Source organism: Clarias gariepinus, chromosome 8 (genome assembly GCF_024256425.1).
Source record: "Clarias gariepinus isolate MV-2021 ecotype Netherlands chromosome 8, CGAR_prim_01v2, whole genome shotgun sequence".
In the NCBI taxonomy this organism is placed as follows: domain Eukaryota; kingdom Metazoa; phylum Chordata; class Actinopteri; order Siluriformes; family Clariidae; genus Clarias; species Clarias gariepinus.
The window spans coordinates 37,887,399-37,897,500 of record NC_071107.1 but is presented as its reverse complement, the minus strand read 5'-3'; the positions used below and the strand labels follow the sequence as shown (position 1 = coordinate 37,897,500).

General features: G+C 38.5%; 1 long non-coding RNA gene across 1 annotated transcript in view; it reads right to left on the bottom strand.

Moving 5' to 3' along the window:
* The window catches only part of LOC128529262 (uncharacterized), a 2,610-nt gene extending 2,117 nt beyond the window's left edge, over nucleotides 1-493 (bottom strand). The window contains exon 1 of the long non-coding RNA XR_008361034.1: nucleotides 350-493. This is a non-coding gene — a long non-coding RNA (uncharacterized LOC128529262). The remainder of the gene's footprint in view (nucleotides 1-349) is intronic.
* Nucleotides 494-10,102: the final 9,609 nt, after the last annotated feature.

Below are 10,102 nucleotides of genomic sequence, written 5' to 3'. Positions count from 1 at the left end.
TCCCCATCAGAATCACACACACGACAGCTCTGATCGTCTCTGTTACAGCACATGATCACTGCACTGATGGAGACACTGAATTTCTTCTCACAACACACAGGATCTAACCCTAAATAAACCCCGGGAGGAGTGTGTGAAATAACCAGCACACACACACTTACAGAACAGCACACACACTTTACACCACTGCACGTTCAGAGTTCAGACTCAAGCTGATTATTTTACTAAACCTCAGTGTGTATTGAGTGTGTTAAGACTCGGAGCTGAAGTCAGTAGTGATGATCAGTGTCGGTGTGTCAGCTGGAGTGTTTCAGTAGAATCTACAGCGCTGTAATAAAATCAGACTTACTGTAACAGGAGACTCCATCCAGCACAAGAAGAAGAGGAAGAAGAAGAAGAGAGAGAGATGAAGGCAGTCCGGAAATAATCCCAGATTTAACTCTCATGTCCCGCTTCAGATCTGTGTGTGTGTGTGTGTGTGTGTGTGTGTGTGTGTGTGGGTGGGTGCTTGAATAGAGAGGAACCCAGATGGGTCTCCTGTTTTATATCACAGCTCACATGCTTAAATTACACAAATCCCGCCTCCAAACTCTTCGAATCCTTAGAAACCCCGCCATGTTGGCGACTGAGATCAGCTGAAAAAAGGAAAACACGTCTTATTATTTCTTTTTGTGTTTCCCTGACGCTCACTGGGGGCTTTATGGTCTCAGAGCACAGAGGACACTGCAGTCTGGCCACAATGGAGCAGGAAGTGGGAGGTGAACCCACACATCCAGGAGAACCGTTGTTGCTTTGTTATAAATGAATCAGTAAAAGTGCTATGTGGACAATATGTTCAGATTTCTTGGCGCAGGCGAAGCCACAGCTGTGATTGAGCTGCAGGAAACACACACATGAGGCGAACTGTGTTATCATGGTTTAGCTTGGTTTAGATTATCCGGTTTAGGGCTGTTCAGCACGGTTCAGGGTGGTTCAGGGATGGATGTTATGTTTATATGAAGCTGCTGCTGAAGCTTCGTATAAAAAGCTATTTAGAGCCGAGCTTAAATGATGCACTGAAGTATTTAACGAGGAGATAATTGTGTTGATCATCATGAGGAAGCTGTAGGGAAGTAGAGAACACTCCTCAGGGAGACGTCCGAGTCTGCTGAGATCTCCACTCTCGGCTCTGAGTTTACACACTGATGTGAGAGGAGTGAGAGAGGAAGCACTGATCTGTCCTGAGGTTTAGATAGAGGAGCCGAGAGCTCAGAGGAGCCGAGAGCTCAGAGGAGCGACGCAGGAACTCGCAGAAGTGGAGAGAACTGAGGAGCAGTTCCTGGAGGAAGCGTGCGAGGTAAAGGGTGGGTGGGCGTGGAGGGGGCGAGGGTGGTGTGTGGTAGAAACACGGCAGAGAGGTGATGTAAACATGAACTTCAGGAGGGTTTAACAAATCATGGAAGAAGAAAGACAGGAAGAGAAGTGAAACGACACGTACATGAAGTCACAGAGTCAGAACTGTTGAAAGGAATTCCCGGCTTGACTCGAGTCCAGACACACACTGAGCTGCTGTGAGTAATGGAGCAGGACGTCACACAGACGACACACACTCTCCAGTGAGGTGAAGAGATACGCATGAGCGTGGGATGTCCTGGTGACGTGCAGCAGAGAGCCACACCTACACACTATAACACAGCTTTGTGTGTGTGTGTGTGTGTGTGTGTGTGTGAGTGTAGATTCCAGACAATCAGTGTATAAACACTTAGATTCAAATATTTTTCTATAAATCAGTCTCCTGACATGTAGGAAACTGTGAGGCAGCATTTAAAGAAAGCTGGATATTACACAGTTTTCTTCTCAGTTCCTGTGATGTTCTGAGCTCAGCTCACATTGGACTCGACTGATTTGAGATGATCCATCTGTAGCACCAAGTGTGTGAGAGTCAGGGCAGGAAGATCTTCTCTCAGCACTCTGTGTCTGCACCTGGAGAAGAAAACCAACACGGTCAGGGTTACAGTAGGAGAGAAGATCCAACACACACCTACAGCAGCACTGATGTTAGCAATAAAAGTGAGACCCCACTGTCCTTAGATAAGGATTTCTCTCACCCACATATACACACACACACACACACGCACACACACGTGTATCAGGAGAAATGGGTGAGATCGTATCATGACAGAGAGAGTGAGTGTTAAAGGGTTCCTTAACACTAGAAGCACCGAGCACCGGTCATTTTGACCGCAATGGGGAAAAAAATACTTTACACTCGATCAAAATCCAGGACCCTCCATTTATGACTTTTCCTAGATCTGTGAGCTTAATCACCCAGCATGATTACATTTTTAAAATTGCACCAGTAAAAGCCAGTATAAAGCTATTTTGCTCTTATTTACATGAAATCGCTGACAGCTGCGCGCCGGTCATGCCGTTTCCTGTCTTTTCCAACCTGTGATTCTCATTTCTCTCAGCAGATGGCGCAAGGGATCGCGCATACTATCTATGTGTCATTCAGTGTGTATATGTAACTGTCTCAGGTTTCATTCTATATATGCAGTTTATATATATATCAGGCCCGTAGCCAGGGGGGGTTCGGGTGGTTCGAACGACCCACCCCCCACTGCCAAAGGTCCAGATTTTTTTGTTATTATTATTATTTAAAAAAAAATTTTGAGACAGATTAAAATTGTTGGGCATTATTTAAAATAACACTTTATTACAAAACAATTTACAAAAAAAATTTAAAAACCCGCGACGTGACAAACCTGCGCAGCAACTGACGTATTTTTTTTATCTGTGCGGCGGCATCCAGCGGTGTATAATATGGGTCGAAAAGAGCAGGAGAGACGGAAGGGGGAGCAGGCAGCAGCGTCTTTATCGCAGAATATTAAACATATGTTCAAAAAGACTGCCAAACAGAGTAAGTCTGTTACTACCTCAAGATCAAATTGCTAACGCTAGTTAAGTGGTAGCTAATCGTCAACCCCACATCACACACAGAACAGTTCTCTTGTGCCTTTTCTTGAGCAGTCTGAATGGCTATGACAAGTCTGTAACATCTTAAATAAACATTAACAGACAGGAGCCTATCTGATGGATCTGTGAATTTATTATGTTAAATAATGTTAATCCATCAAAAAAAAAAAAAGAAAAGAAAGAACGACGAGTTCAATGCGTAAACAAACCTGCTTGACCATGCATAATATTAGGATTTATTAACATTTTATTTTGAATTAATAAATTATTCTATTAAATTAGTAAATTTATTAAATTATTCTATTAACCATAGGCGATGCTGTCTGGTGTCTATACGCGGTGTAGACAGCATTCGAATGAAGTTTATCATGAATAATTGTTACATAAAACATAAAATAAAATAAGCCCACAAAAAATAAATTTTATCCATCCCACAGTCTTGTAAGTACATTAACTGATCGTCTTTTCCCCGTAATATTGTAAATGATTGAATGTAAATGATAGCCTACTGTAAATGCTCGACATGCTTATAAAGATTGAATTGTGCTACTGTACATGACTGGGATTTTAAAGGTTGAATTTAACATATTTTATTATATTTCGCCTAATTAATAGACTATATAAATAACAATTCATTGAATATTAAATATATTTTATACAAGTTCAATAAAGTGAAGAGGCAAAGACAAAGAAATGAGAGAGCATGTTGATGAGAGAAGTTGAATTTGTAGTTTAATAATATTACAGTAAAAATTCCTTAAATGTATTCTGTTGTTAGTGTGGTTTTTAATCTTTTGAACTCTGTGTGTGGGTGTGCTTTTAAAGTGAAAAAAGTCGCACGTGATCTTGATAAGCAATTTCACAACATTGTAGTAAATATTTTTGGTGCATCAAAAGCATGCACATTATGATACCAGCAGACAAGCTAATCCAGCACATGTCACTAAAATGCAGTATTTAAACCTCAAAATGAAATACAAAATGAGTAAATACTCAAATACAAAATACTGAGAAAAAAGGTCCACTTTTTTTAAAAAAAGAACCCCCCCTTGCACTAGGCTGGCTACGGGCCTGTATATTCCCCTGTGAATAATTCATTCGCCATTTATTCCTGCATTAATAATCAGTGATTATTTTATAAGATGATTTAGGGATTAAGCTTTTATCACGTTTTGAGAAAATTCATTAATTCGTTCATTCTATTGCATTTGAATAAATTATGGAACAAAAATCCTGCCTAAAGTATTTGAAGTAAAAAAGCTTCAGCATTGCAATTAACAGTGCTTGCATTTTAATGCATTGTATTGTCATGGCTTGCATTTTTATGCACTGCATTTTAACATGGCTGTATATTCACGTAGTGAATATTTTAAACTGAAACATTTCACAAACATATTCATTGTTAAAATTCAGTAATCAATATTCATCTTACAAAGTTCATGTTCAAAATATTCAGTTTGTTTAATAATTCCAGCAATAATATTCGTCAGGCAACTTTCAGGTATTTTTATTTCACTTCACAAATTCGCTTCCGAAAATTCAGTGGTTCAAATACGACACATCAAATACGAGTGCACATCCGGGAACTGCAGAAAAAGCAGTAGATTACCGATCCAAGCAGCCATCTGCTGTTAGACATCTTCACCAGCGGGTGGTGCTTTGAGTGTATACATGATCAAGTTAAAATTTATTAAAAATCTTTGCTCGTCTTGCAGAACACTCGTAAACCGCGTTACTCGTAATCTGAGGTTCCACTGTACTTCTATGAGTAGTTTTACTGCACCATACTTTATTTTAACTTGAGTAGATTTGTGAAGAAGAAACGCTACTCTCACTCCACTACACTCGTCTCCACTCGACTTATACTGTAACTTTTCTAACCATTTATTCTACACATAAGATATTCTGTAATTTTGCCAGAGAAATGCAGCCAGTGGATCTACCACATGACCGTTTCCCCCCAGACGTAGCAACAATAATCACATGACTCCATTTGACCAATCAACCACATTAACAATACCCACATGTTGTCACATGACCATACAGAATTGCTGCATTTAGCAGGGAAAATAATCTTCAGCCGTGGTAGACAGCGAAGGAATGTCGCGGATAGTTTAGCTGCTTTATTTAATGCAAATAAGGTAAAAATATAAATTTCTTACATTTGTTCTGCTGGACACAGTTTATGGTAAAGTGAGACTCTAGTACATGTTCTAATGTTACTTTCTATCTGCTGAGCCATTTGGAGGGCGACTGAATATATAGTTTATCTTACACTAGAAATAGTTTATACTGTTCAAACACACATATATTACCTACAGTAGGGATTTGTTTCGAAAGCTTTATGTTGTGAAAAAAGTGAGATCAGGAAAGTTGCTTAATTTTTCTATTATGTAAAAATATTGAGTTTTATTTATTTATTTTATTAAATTTATTTTATTTATGTTATTATTTGGAAATGTCATAATTTGTGCATTATTTCATTGTTTTGTCTGGATGCTTACATAATTTCTAAAGAAAAATAAATAAATCGGACATTACGATTCCTTACACTTCCGTTCAAATGTGTCTTAAAAGGCACACTATGTTTGCTTTATGTCTATGTATTGTGACGGGGGACTGTACACCTCTTCTAATGTTCTAATGTTCACAACTTGAACTATGCACCAAGCGGCAGTACAGCACCAAGGATAGCGATAAAGGGGCTAATTATTAATCTTCAGGAGCTAAAAATGCCGCTAATCTTTTGCCCTCTGTCTCTTGCCCTCTGTCTCTGTCTTGAAATTTTAATTTACTTGAGTTGGATCAACTTAATTTATAACTCACACCTTTTGGACTTCAACAGCTCCGGCAAACCGCAAAGCGAACTGCGTCCGAGGAGCACCTGTCGCCACTGCGCAGCCGCCTCCTATCCACACACATCGCTCCCACCGCACGACTGTGGAAGACGACACCCCCTCACACTCTTAGAAGTTACTGCACTCAACTTGTCCCTACACGCTCACTGTCTCTCCCTTCCCTTCACTTTACTACAAATAAAAGCACGATTAAGCAGCACCTTCCGTCTCTGTCTGTGTCTGTGCCCTGCCAAAGAAAAAGGAAGCTTTACAGTATGAAATAAAAATATATATATTATTGATTAAAGCGATATTAAAAATACCTCTACAATTTTGCATCCTCAGTGTCTTTAGATCACATGTGGTGGCATTCGTATAAATACCTTAGGAAGAGGATTTCAAATTCCTTCAGGTTCATTTTGGCAAACGACACAAAATAACAGACTTCTTGTTGAGTTGAGCCCTTTTTGTTGAGACCCCCTAGCCCTATATAATAATAGAAAAATTATTATATATATATATATATATATATATATATATATATATAATTTTTGTGTGCGTCGGTGTGTTAACATTTGTGATGTGTGTGTTTGTATTTTCGTGAAAAGTGCTAATGTCTCAGCTCACTATAGGAGATGTAACCTGTAAAGCTGAAACTGTTCTAGACATCAAAGTGTGTCGCAGGAAACTGTGCAGAGTGGAAATGGCGAGAGGAAATGCTGCAAAGGGTCTGCTTCCTCCCCAGTGAAAAGAAATACACTTTAGTGTATTACAAATATATTGAAATCCTTGATAGTACACTGCAAATATACTAATAAAATTTTTTACCATCAGTTAATATATAAAAAGTCTACTAACATCATGCTTTTACCAAATTTTGGAATTAAAATTTTAATATACTTAAAAATAATTGTATTATAGTACACTTTTAAAAAATATATTATTGGAAAATATACTTTAAGTGAAAGTTTTGTTTAATTTTCAAAATATACTTATTTGAACTTGTTTTTTTATGTATTTTTGGTATATTTTTAAAAAATATGCTTGAAATAATCATTGTACAAATGTACAGAAAGTATACATTAGAATACATTTTTTAATATTCGGTAGTCTCAGTATATTATCAGTTAAATTTAAATGTACTTATATTTAGTGCACTACTCTCTCGTGCTTTTAGACTCGTTTCTGCACGCTGAACCTCTCTCTCTCGCGCGCGATGTTAAACTCGTTTTTGTGAGCTGAAAATCATTTTTTCCGGTTCAAGATAATTTATGTTTGCACTCTCTTACTCTTCTGTGCGCTCACAAAATAAAATGACACACTGCAGCAGTGTGATATCTCTGTATCTATTCCAGCCAACCATAGACTAGTATTCGGCGCCCCACCAGCCAATCAGAGATTGTAGGCGGGCAGATTCGGAAAGTCCGCTCTCTGATTGGCTCCCCAGTCCTCCACTTCTAGTTTGAATTAACGGCTGGAAGCTGCAACATCGCGTGCGTTAGTTCGTATCGTTATTATTTTATTTTCATCGGCATAAGGTAAATTTAACGTTTTTTGTTAGGTAATTTGTAATTAAGTCCATAGTTTAAACTATAGAATGTATTGTCTAATGTGTTATTGTTAGATCTTATGTACTTTGCTTGTGGTATAATGGCTCCGTAGCTCTCGGCCTGTTTTCAGTCTCTGTGTAACAGAATCAACACACCAGGTTTAAACTAATACTGTACCTGTATACTCTAATACTGATGTCTGTCTGTGTCCACACACCAGGTTTAAACTAATACTGTACCTGTATACTCTAATACTGACGTCTGTCTGTGTCCACACACCAGGTTTAAACTAATACTGTACCTGTATACTCTAATACTGATGTCTGTCTGTGTCCACACACCAGGTTTAAACTAATACTGTACCTGTATACTCTAATACTAATGTCTGTCTGTGTCCACACACCAGGTTTAAACTAATACTGTACCTGTATACTCTAATACTAATGTCTGTCTGTGTCCACACACCAGGTTTAAACTAATACTGTACCTGTATACTCTAATACTAATGTCTGTCTGTGTCCACACACCAGGTTTAAACTAATACTGTACCTGTATACTCTAATACTAATGTCTGTCTGTGTCCACACACCAGGTTTAAACTAATACTGTACCTGTATACTCTAATACTGACGTCTGTCTGTGTCCACACACCAGGTTTAAACTAATACTGTACCTGTATACTCTAATACTGATGTCTGTCTGTGTCCACACACCAGGTTTAAACTAATACTGTACCTGTATACTCTAATACTAATGTCTGTCTGTGTCCACACACCAGGTTTAAACTAATACTGTACCTGTATACTCTAATACTGACGTCTGTCTGTGTCCACACACCAGGTTTAAACTAATACTGTACCTGTATACTCTAATACTAATGTCTGTCTGTGTCCACACACCAGGTTTAAACTAATACTGTACCTGTATACTCTAATACTGACGTCTGTCTGTGTCCACACACCAGGTTTAAACTAATACTGTACCTGTATACTCTAATACTAATGTCTGTCTGTGTCCACACACCAGGTTTAAACTAATACTGTACCTGTATACTCTAATACTGATGTCTGTCTGTGTCCACACACCAGGTTTAAACTAATACTGTACCTGTATACTCTAATACTAATGTCTGTCTGTGTCCACACACCAGGTTTAAACTAATACTGTACCTGTATACTCTAATACTGACGTCTGTCTGTGTCCACACACCAGGTTTAAACTAATACTGTACCTGTATACTCTAATACTGACGTCTGTCCGTGTCCACACACCAGGTTTAAACTAATACTGTACCTGTATACTCTAATACTGATGTCTGTCTGTGTCCACACACCAGGTTTAAACTAATACTGTACCTGTATACTCTAATACGAATGTCTGTCTGTGTTCACACACCAGGTTTAAACTAATACTGTACCTGTATACTCTAATACTGATGTCTGTCTGTGTCCACACACCAGGTTTAAACTAATACTGTACCTGTATACTCTAATACTGACGTCTGTCTGTGTCCACACACCAGGTTTAAACTAATACTGTACCTGTATACTCTAATACTGACGTCTGTCTGTGTCCACGCACCAGGTTTAAACTAATACTGTACCTGTATACTCTAATACTGATGTCTGTCTGTGTCCACACACCAGGTTTAAACTAATACTGTACCTGTATACTCTAATACTGATGTCTGTCTGTGTCCACACACCAGGTTTAAACTAATACTGTACCTGTATACTCTAATACTAATGTCTGTCTGTGTCCACACACCAGGTTTAAACTAATACTGTACCTGTATACTCTAATACTGATGTCTGTCTGTGTCCACACACCAGGTTTAAACTAATACTGTACCTGTATACTCTAATACTAATGTCTGTCTGTGTCCACACACCAGGTTTAAACTAATACTGTACCTGTATACTCTAATACTGACGTCTGTCCGTGTCCACACACCAGGTTTAAACTAATACTGTACCTGTATACTCTAATACTGATGTCTGTCTGTGTCCACACACCAGGTTTAAACTAATACTGTACCTGTATACTCTAATACTGATGTCTGTCTGTGTCCACACACCAGGTTTAAATTAATACTGTACCTGTATACTCTAATACTGATGTCTGTCTGTGTCCACACACCAGGTTTAAACTAATACTGTACCTGTATACTCTAATACTGACGTCTGTCTGTGTCCACACACCAGGTTTAATCTAACACTGTACCTGTATACTCTAATACTGATGTCTGTCTGTGTCCACACACCAGGTTTAAACTAATACTGTACCTGTATACTCTAATACTGACGTCTGTCCGTGTCCACACACCAGGTTTAAACTAATACTGTACCTGTATACTCTAATACTGACGTCTGTCCGTGTCCACACACCAGGTTTAAACTAATACTGTACCTGTATACTCTAATACTAATGTCTGTCTGTGTCCACACACCAGGTTTAAACTAATACTGTACCTGTATACTCTAATACTGATGTCTGTCTGTGTCCACACACCAGGTTTAAACTAATACTGTACCTGTATACTCTAATACTAATGTCTGTCTGTGTCCACACACCAGGTTTAAACTAATACTGTACCTGTATACTCTAATACTGACGTCTGTCCGTGTCCACACACCAGGTTTAAACTAATACTGTACCTGTATACTCTAATACTGATGTCTGTCTGTGTCCACACACCAGGTTTAAACTAATACTGTACCTGTATACTCTAATACGAATGTCTGTCTGTGTTCACACACC